This window comes from Aulonocara sp. 'chitande type north' Nkhata Bay, linkage group LG19, assembly GCF_057382095.1.
Source record: "Aulonocara sp. 'chitande type north' Nkhata Bay isolate Kocher_YH1m ecotype deep benthic linkage group LG19, A_spYH_male_GT1.1, whole genome shotgun sequence".
NCBI lineage: Eukaryota > Metazoa > Chordata > Actinopteri > Cichliformes > Cichlidae > Aulonocara > Aulonocara sp. 'chitande type north' Nkhata Bay.
Genome location: NC_141362.1, coordinates 7,632,628 through 7,642,384, shown reverse-complemented (window position 1 = coordinate 7,642,384; position 9,757 = coordinate 7,632,628). Strand labels below are relative to the sequence as shown.

The 9,757-nt window shown below is 40.5% G+C and overlaps 1 protein-coding gene across 8 annotated transcripts in view; it reads left to right on the top strand.

Moving 5' to 3' along the window:
• Positions 1–640: 640 nt before the first annotated feature.
• The window catches only part of klc1a (kinesin light chain 1a), a 45,160-nt gene continuing 36,043 nt past the window's right edge, over positions 641–9,757 (top strand). For 3 of the 8 annotated variants that reach the window (XM_086275011.1, XM_086275012.1, XM_086275013.1), the window contains exon 1: positions 8,854–9,010. The gene's annotated coding sequence lies outside the window, so the exon portion shown is untranslated. Of the gene's footprint in view, positions 1,140–8,850; positions 9,011–9,757 lie in introns of those variants that run through there. The other 5 variants (XM_086275008.1, XM_086275007.1, XM_086275009.1 and 2 more) reach the window with 4 other exon arrangements.

The following is a 9,757-nucleotide window of genomic DNA, read 5'->3' as shown; positions in this document are numbered from 1 at the left end:
TATCCTCTCAGTGAGATCGGTGCTGACCACCTACGATAAATACAAGAAATTAAAGAATGTGAGTGTAAATGGTTATCTGTCTCTCTCTCTTTATAAGACCTGGGACAGACCACGACCTGTCCAGGGTGTACCCCGCCTTTAGCCCTATGTTAGCTGGGAAAGGCTCCAGCCTCCTGCAACCCCTTAACAGAAGATGGATGGACAGTTATTTTCCAGATGAATCATTTGGTCTAAATATTTTTGAGACCTGGAATGTAAATGTGTCTGTCTCTAAAGCACTTTGGGTTAACTGTATTGTAGGCTACAAAAAACTAGTGACAGTTAACACAAAAAGGGACAAACATTTCATAGTACATGTTTGATGTTTTTCTTTTTATTTCCAAATAAATAAAATAATTATTCGACACAATTCAAATATTTGGATCGATCCGCCTACCTCTAACCTCTACCATAAAATATCTAATGAACCTCCAATTTAACAATTTTACCATTATAGGCATAGGCTACTTTTATTTAAGTAGATATATTGGAGTATTGTGCACCATGCACTTTGTGCTTCTTGTTTTTCCGGTAATAAATATGGAGCCTGAACTCGCACCACAGCTTTCCCTTTAATCTGGCCTGGATGACATCAGTGCTGCCAGAGGAGCAGGGGGGTGCCGGGTAACGCCATTTTCGCGTACTGTGCGGTTAGTCATTCAGCCAGCTACAGCACTGAGGAGCTGTCATCTCCATGGGGGACTAATGAACTTTTTATTCCGCCCCATGAAGCCCTTGTCAGGCTAGTTTGACAGAGCAGTTCCTGTCATGGAAGCAGCGGAAAATACTCGCTTCTCTTGAACGGCTGACTGAAATCGCTGTTTTGACAGATAGCTAGGTGATTAGCTATGTAGCTAGCTGGTCAACATTAACGAGGTTGATGCAGTGAAGCCCGGCGTCAGAAGGCAAAACACATCCTAGCAGACAAAGACAGTGTGAAAATTGTTTTTTTTTTAACTTAGTATATTTCTTACGCTTCTTTTACACTCTACACGGGCTGTCGGCCAAAAGAAAAAATCCCATTTAGAAAAGACGTGATTTAAAAGGGGAAGAGGAACATTGAAGTCGAGCTACATTGGCAACGGATGTCCCAGAGAACGGTAAGAATGGCTCCGTGTATTACTTGGAATGCTGTTAATAGCTAATAAGCCACTTGCTTCTCTTATCACGCGTTTCTTAAAGTGTCATTTACCAAAACATAGGTATGTATACTACTAACGTTATGTAGTCTTTGTAACCATTTTTTATGGAATTGTCTGCTTGTTCTGTGGTCGGTGTTTACGTTAGTTGCAGGAATTAGACATCGCAAGCACATTAACTCATTTAGAGGGCTAGGTCGGAGTTGGCCCCGAGGTTTGGTCTGTGTTACAAGAAAGTATGGTTTAACTGGTTCTTCAGGTTTAATCATTTGTACGCTATATAGCTCGGACAAAGCAGCACAAACTTACAGCGACACGGACCCGACTAAAACACGCCTGTCAGCCTGTGGAAACGAGCTTCTGTCGGCTACTGCGGTGGGATTAAATCTTGATGATGACCATTTGTCATGTGATAGTTAGCTGTATCCTTTCATTGATATTCAGAGGGGAGTCAGAGCTGTGAAAGCTGCCTGTGTTGCGCAGACAGCTTTAGGGGGACAGTGGATCTCACTGTGGTACCCACAGCTGGGAAACCAAAAAGACTGAGAAGCATCTATGGATATTTTGAGATTTGGGGCAGTTTGGGGGTATGTAGTTACACATTTTCAGTCTGCACGGAAATACACAAACATTCTTCTCTGCCCTGCCATGTTTAACGTTTAATACACCCAAAGGTGCACTCATGACAACCTGCAGGGCCCCTCCCTAAGGGCTAAACACCCCCTTTGCTACACCTGAGGCAGCTTGTTGTCGGCCCAGATGAGTGGGTTGAGTGCTGCTGGGTAGCAATGACAGTTTTGTGTGGCTGCAGCAGATTTGATTTTAATGGCTGCAGGTTTTACTTCACTTCTGCAGATGAGCACAGCAATGAGTACAACTTTGTTATTATTTCCAGGTTCCCAGAGCTGGTTAATGGTGAGGTCTTAAAATCCCCCCAGCCAGAAATCAGGTGGTTTTCTGTTGATGAACTAATAGAAGAATTGACTGGTTATTAGCACAAAACGAGATGTGAATGAGCATACAAATAACATGACCTCACTAAAATCTTACACACCTGCATTCACATCTACTGTTGCTTACTGTGGTGTAAATTGTGCATTAATAGCTGAATTACTACACAAGCAATACTTGTTTTTCTTTCTTTTTTGTTTTTTGGCATCAATAATGATCTATGGCCAATATTTTACATAAATGCAAACCATAATGGATATTTTTTTCAAGCTTTTTTTCCTTTCTTTGCACAACATCAATTTTATGAATGGTGCCCACACATCTCTCTCTCTCTCTCTCTCTCTCTCTCTCTCTCTCTCTCTCTCTCTCTCTCTCTCTCTCTCTCTCTGTCTGTCTTAATCAAGTAGGGTTTCAGTGGATCTAAAGATCTTTATTTGTTAGTAAAAGTGACTGTCATTTCCTTAAACCAACCTCTATGAAACTGGCACTTCCTTTTTTTCATCTATTTTAAGACCAGGGGCTGTCTGTTTTTGTGAAACATTAGTGACTCTAGTAGGATAACACTGGGTAGCACCATGTTAAGGTTGCAACCTTTTGCTGCAAGAAAAGAACAGAAAACCAAGAGCACTAATTCACCTAATATACTGTAGTGAAAAGTGAGTGATATTCCTCACAGGCCTTTGATATGAAGTTAGCTTATGGGCTATGGTAAATAACATCATGACGGCCAGATAATTATTAAGAAGGTTTTAGCATTTTATTAGCAGCAATCTCACTGAATTGGATAGTCTTTGATTTTTCTCTAAGTGGTCCTAAAATTCCTAATTTTAAACTTCCTAATCTTTTAATCTTTTAAGATTTATGTCAAGGAGATGTTCGCATATCAACACTGACAGGTTTATTGAGAAGCCTGGGAGGAAGTTTCCCATTCTAAACTCAGCTGACCTCAAATATTACAGACTTAGAATTTAAAACTTTAATCCACGGAGAGTCTGCAGAAAGTCATATAATAAAATCAGCGAGTGTCTTTCTGAATCATTAATCCTTTGGGTTGCTGGAGTAAGAAGCGGTACCACTGCCGGCTCTTTGGATCACAGCATCTTAAACTGCTTCACTTATTTGAATGATACATTTTATCTCTTGCTCAGAGCTTGCACATGCAAAAGTAATTTGGCGCTCTTGTCACTGGAGTTCTTATCAGAAGTAAGAAATGGTGATGACACAGTTTAACACGTTAAGACTGCAGCAAGTGAATTCACACGATGATTTGTTTTGTTTTTTTAGACAGCAAGGTTTTCTGTTGGGTTCATTTAGAACACCACACTCTCTTTGTTGTCCTAATCTGCACCCAGGACTAAATTTGTTCATTGTTAACACCAGTCACACAGGTCATTTCCTGTTTCTCACCGGTACAATGTCATGTTGTGACTTTCCGATTTCTTAAACCCTTTTTTGGTCTCTGAAACTAACCAAATGAGCTAAGATTCACACTTAGCTAATAGCTAGTGATGTTTTGTAGAATTGAGGCCACATAAAACACAGGGATACAGCACAATATATACAACAGATGATTGTTACAGAAGCTTTAATTGATGCATCTATTTTAATGTGAAAAGAGTCATCGATTTGGATGAAGGGTGCCCATTAGCTTATTGTTTTTGCTTTGTCAAAAGTTGAATCCTGACTTTACAGTGATTATCGTGGGTGTTTTGTTTTTTGTCCACAGCAGGCAGATAAGCACTACCTGTTCTCCAAACAATTAGAGCTGGTGGGGAAATAAAAAAGCTTAACAGCGAAAAGATAGATAGAAGTAAGACGGGAATAAAGACGAGACTACTTGGCATTCGGCTGTAAATGAGTGCTTATACTCAGAGCTAGTAAATGTATTCAGACTGGGTGGGACAGATTTGTGGTATGTTGTGCTTTCCTTTGTCTTCAGCCAGGGAAAAGTATTGAGCTGCTGTTATTAACTACCCTATCCAGTTCTTTGAGCTATTTGTACCAGACAGACTGGTACGAGGTTCTAAACAGTAAATGTTGTTTTGTTTTTTCTCTCCTTTATTTACAGGGAACAAGTAGAAGAAATGCTGTATTATTTAAATTGTGGGTTGAGCAGTCAAACAAACAAAGCTTCAGTAAAATAGTTCAGTAAAAGAAACTTTTAGAGGCTCTTTGTTCTTCTTTTTTTATTAAATAAAGCAGCTGTGCCCACACTTTGCTGACTAAGACTGTTCTTCGAGTGCTGCTTTTCTGCCGCCGGCTCCATCCTCATGCATAAAAACCTACACTTACTTTCTATTTCACTTCTCCATCGGTCCCAACCATAACTCCTTCCTCATTTTTTTCCCCCTCTATCCACTGCCACCACGTTTGTCTTCAGCATCCCCATCACCTCAGATAACCGCCTTAGCATGCTTACATAAAGAACTGCAGCGTCTCCGGGTGCTGCGCTTCAAGCAAGCTATTTACATTTCAAAAGTTGACTTTGAAAATAGTTTTCCCTGCCTTCCTCCTGTGGTGCTTTATGTGTGGAGACTGATCTAATCCCAGAGATAAAAGACTGTTGGATCTGAACAGGAAAACAATGCTTATGCTGTCACTCTCACTTCTGTATTACATGGCCTGTAGTGGTAACGGTCGCCTCTGTAGTTCTTTGTGGTTTGGGTTTCTGCTATTTATGCAAAGATTAAATGTGAAGATTAGTTTCTTAGATTTTTCAAATATGATGGCACCTAAATACAGTGGGGCAAAAAAGTATTTAGTCAGCCACCGATTGTGCAAGTTCCCCCACTTAAAATGATGACAGAGGTCAGTAATTTGCACCAGAGGTACACTTCAACTGTGAGAGACAGAATGTGAAAAAAAAATCCATGAATTCACATGGTAGGATTTGTAAAGAATTTATTCGTAAATCAGGGTGGAAAATAAGTATTTGGTCACCTCGAACAAGGAAAATCTCTGGCTCTCACAGACCTGTAACGTCTTCTGTAAGAAGCTTTTCTGTCCCCCACTCGTTACCTGTATGAATGGCACCTGTTTGAACTCATCATCTGTATAAAAGACACCTGTCCACAGCCTCAAACAGTCAGACTCCAAACTCCGCCATGGCCAAGACCAAAGAGCTTTCGAAGGACACCAGGAAAAGTATTGTAGACCTGCACCAGACTGGGAAGAGTGAATCTACAATAGGCAAGCAGCTTGGTGTGAAAAAATCAACTGTGGGAGCAATCATCAGAAAATGGAAGACATACAAGACCACTGATAATCTCCCTCGATCTGGGGCTCCACGCAAGATCTCATCCCGTGGGGTCAAAATGATCATGAGAACGGTGAGCAAAGATCCCAGAACCACACGGGGGGACCTGGTGAATGACCTGCAGAGAGCTGGGACCAAAGTAGGGCTGCCACGATTAGTCGACTAGTCACGATTATGTCGACTATTAAAATCGTCGACGACTAATTTAATAGTCGACGCATCGTTTTAAGCTTTGTAAGATCACAAAGGACGCAGGAATAATAATAGTAGGATTTAAGAGTGTAATAACGGACTGAAACAGAAGATGGCAGCACTGCATGTACAAGGATGCCAGCTGCCGTTAAACCCCGAAGAAGAAGAAGCTGTGTCCCAGAATTCATAGCGCAGCCCAGCGCAGTTGTCAACAATGGCGGCAGCTAGTTAGTTTTAACTTTACTCTTATTATTCTTTCTGGGTCACAAAATAAACCTTTAACATATTTTCAGGCGAGAATGTAGCTGTGTAAACCTCAAATATCTGCTCAGTTTATCAAGACACCACGTATTTTCAAAAGCGCTCCGACGTTTTCGGAGACCTCTGTTACCCACTAGCTCGTTAGCTAGGCGGGGGCAAGGCTAACTAGAGCCGTGAGAACACTGGACTCCCGGCAAATCGTTTTCAAACCCACCGCCGTCTTTCGCTAGTCAGGTTAAAAAAAAAATAAATAAATATAAATATAAATATATATAATATATATATATATATATATATATATATATATATATATATATATATATATATATATATATATATATATATATATATATATATATATATATATATATATATATATATAAATAAATATATATATATATATAAATAAATATAAAGTCACTTAGATAACTTAAAAATGTTATTGTTTGGCTTTCTTTAGTATTTTATTTGTTCCTGAGTAAATCGGTTTGGCTGAGATTAAAGTTTTAGTTTTTGCACAGCTAAAACTGTCAAGCAGACAGCTGATTATCAGAAGTGTGAGACGCTGGAGAATATACTCTGGTGTCCTGTTATATTTTAGAAAGCAAGGAGTTTATTAAACTTCACCGAAACAATCTGCAAATTTCATTAAAAATTAATAAACTACCATCTTGTCTTTATTTTTAGTTAGCACAAACACTTCAAGCTGTAAGCTAATGATAGTTATATAAGACCAGATGCTGCTGGTGCAATAAGCTGTACGCTGTACGTCCAATGGATGATGATCTGATTAGTCGACTAATCGCAAAAATAATCGGTGACTAGTCAACTATCAAAATAATCGTTTGTGGCAGCCCTAGACCAAAGTAACAAAGGTCACCATCAGTAACACACTACAACGGCAGGGAATCAAATCCTGCAGTGCCAGACGTGTTCCGCTGCTGAAGCCAGTGCATGTCCAGGCCTGTCTGAAGTTTGCCAGAGAGCACATGGATGATACAGCAGAGGATTGGGAGAATGTCATGTGGTCAGATGAAACCAAAGTAGAACTTTTTGGTATAAACTCAACTTGTCGTGTTTGGAGGAAGAAGAATACTGAGTTGCATCCCAAGAACACCATACCTACTGTGAAGCATGGGGGTGGAAACATCATGCTATGGGGCTGTTTTTCTGCCAAGGGGACAGGACGACTGATCCGTGTTAAGGACAGAATGAATGGGGCCATGTATCGTGAGATTTTGAGCCAAAACCTCCTTCCATCAGTGAGAACTTTGAAGATGAAACGAGGCTGGGTCTTCCAACATGACAATGATCCAAAACACACCGCCCGGGCAACAAAGGAGTGGCTACGTAAGAAGCATTTGAAAGTCCTGGAGTGGCCTAGCCAGTCTCCAGACCTCAACCCCATAGAAAATCTGTGGCGGGAGTTGAAAGTCCGTGTTGCTCGGCGACAGCCCCAAAACATCACTGCTCTCGAGAAGATCTGCATGGAGGAATGGGCCAAAATACCAGCTACTGTGTGTGCAAACCTGGTAAAGACCTATAGTAAACGTTGGACCTCTGTTATTGCCAACAAAGGTTATGTTACAAAGTATTGAGTTGTATTTTTGTTATTGACCAAATACTTATTTTCCACCCTGATTTACGAATAAATTCTTTACAAATCCTACCATGTGGATTCATGGATTTTTTTTTCACATTCTGTCTCTCACAGTTGAAGTGTACCTCTGGTGCAAATTACTGACCTCTGTCATCATTTTAAGTGGGGGAACTTGCACAATCGGTGGCTGACTAAATACTTTTTTGCCCCACTGTATATTTGACTAGGGGAAAAAGCCATGTAAATATTTTACCTTAAATGTATTTTGTGGAGTTGGAGAAAGCTGGGAAGTAGTTTGGGAATTATTGGTCTGTTGTTGCAGGTTGCTTTGGCGCAACCATAGTGAGACCTTGGTTTACATTGCAGGTTATTAGCTAGTGTCGAAGTGGGTTTCAGACTTTGCCCAGGGCTGGGCTTTTGTCACTGATTTTGGTGGTCTCCGGGTCATGTCTGTGCTTTTTCCAGATGATGTGATCCCATTGACCTCATTGAGCATCAGGGTGTTTTGCAGCTGAGGGTGAATTGGCTGGGATGAAATCTGAGGCCATGGCTCACTTTCCAAACAGCTGAAAGGAGGAATTTGTGGATTAAAAATGGTGCAAAACGAGTTAATTCTTAAGGTCATTCAAGCTCACTTTTATAGATCTGGTGAGGATCTCGGTCATTTGGGAGTGGTTCAGAATAGAGCTGCTTGTCTTCTCTGAAAGGAACCAGTTAAGGTGGTTTGCACATCTAATTGGAACACCTAAATGGCTTTTAGGTGAGGCTTTTGTGCTGTGTCAAACTGGGAGGAAGTGGTGGAGAGATTATGTCTATCCAGACTCCTCTGTATGCAGGGTGGGAGGTCAGGGCACTCTTGGTTTAGAGTGCCGCCTCTGTGACTCAGAAGTTGCAGAAAATGAATGGATTGAAGGTTCTGGGAATTTTTTTTTCTGATAAAATGACTGACATATAAGCAGTGGCCCGGTTTTCGATAAAGGGTTAAGAGAATAAAAAATGAGAAATGCCCATTTAACTTCCCAAAGCTCAAGTTTGAATATTCAGAGTTCTTCTTGTGCCTAAAACAGTAGTCGAAATTTCAGTAAATCCTTTCTGTACATTTCTTACTTTTTTCCTTCTTTAAAAAGATTTAATTCAGTTGAAAGAGCTTTTTCTGTTTCATTTTCTCTGAAATACAGGTTTTTTTTGTAACTAATAGTAATACAGTTTTCAGTACAAGAAAAATCCCTGAAAGTCTGGCTTTTTATGGATCTTGCTAATAACGCATTTGAAAGCTTTTCCTGTATTTGCCAAGATAATTTCAAATGCAACCCATACTTCACCGTTCTTTTTGCCTGGAGCTGCTCTTTTCCACCTCCTTCTGCAAGCAGCTTCCTGCTTCCTGCTCAGCTGATAGGCTGCAGGGCCGGTTGCTGAGTCACATGGAGCGATCAGAGCTGCTGCCCTTCCTCGGTCTGTCTCGTCTCAACGTATTTTTTACCTCGTTGTTTCCTCTTCTTTAAGTAAAATGTGAAATCTGCTCAGGGCAAGTCTGCAGTCTCCCTTTGACATCATAGCGGCTTTTCTACTGAGGTAGGCTCGGTCGGTTCAACTCACTGTGTCACTGCACCGTCAAAGATAAGACCAATGTTGGCTCATTCACACCCACGGGTTTTCTTTCTGTATTTTTCAATGGAACATACTTTAAAATGTAACTTTATTCAGTGTTTCTGTAATTATTCAGCTGAGACCGTGCCGTTTCAGTCGTGTGTGCTTGCAGAGATTTATTAGGCAGCTCGCTACAACTGCTGCCAAAGCGCTCAGTCATAATCCTCTTATATGTGTGTGTGTGTGTGTGTGTGTGTGTGTGTGTGTGTCTGTGTGTGTGAGATGAATATATAGCAGATAAAGTCAGGAAGGAGTGCATAGTGTGTTGAGAGAGACAATAGCAGCACTATTGTTATGGGCGACTCATGAATGAGTCTGGGGTCTGTATGACTGTATTTTGCAGCTTCTGGGAATAATAGTTGTTTACATTTTATAGTAGATTTTTCTGAACTTGGATCATAGTAGATTGTCAGCTGACTAGATACGAGTGCAGTTAATAGATGACGATCATAAAAGAAAATGTGACGGCCAACATTTGTTTAAAGTGGTCAAAGTGAGTTTGTTGTGCAGCAGAAAATGTCTACAAGTTCCTCTGAGTTTTCCTGTCTGTCCCCTCTAATCTGTTATCTGTAAACCACTCACAGACCACAAACCTCAGATCCGGGTTTTACTGTCAAACAGGCACAACATTTAACTTCTTTGGTTTGGTTTAAACTTTTAATGACAGCTGAA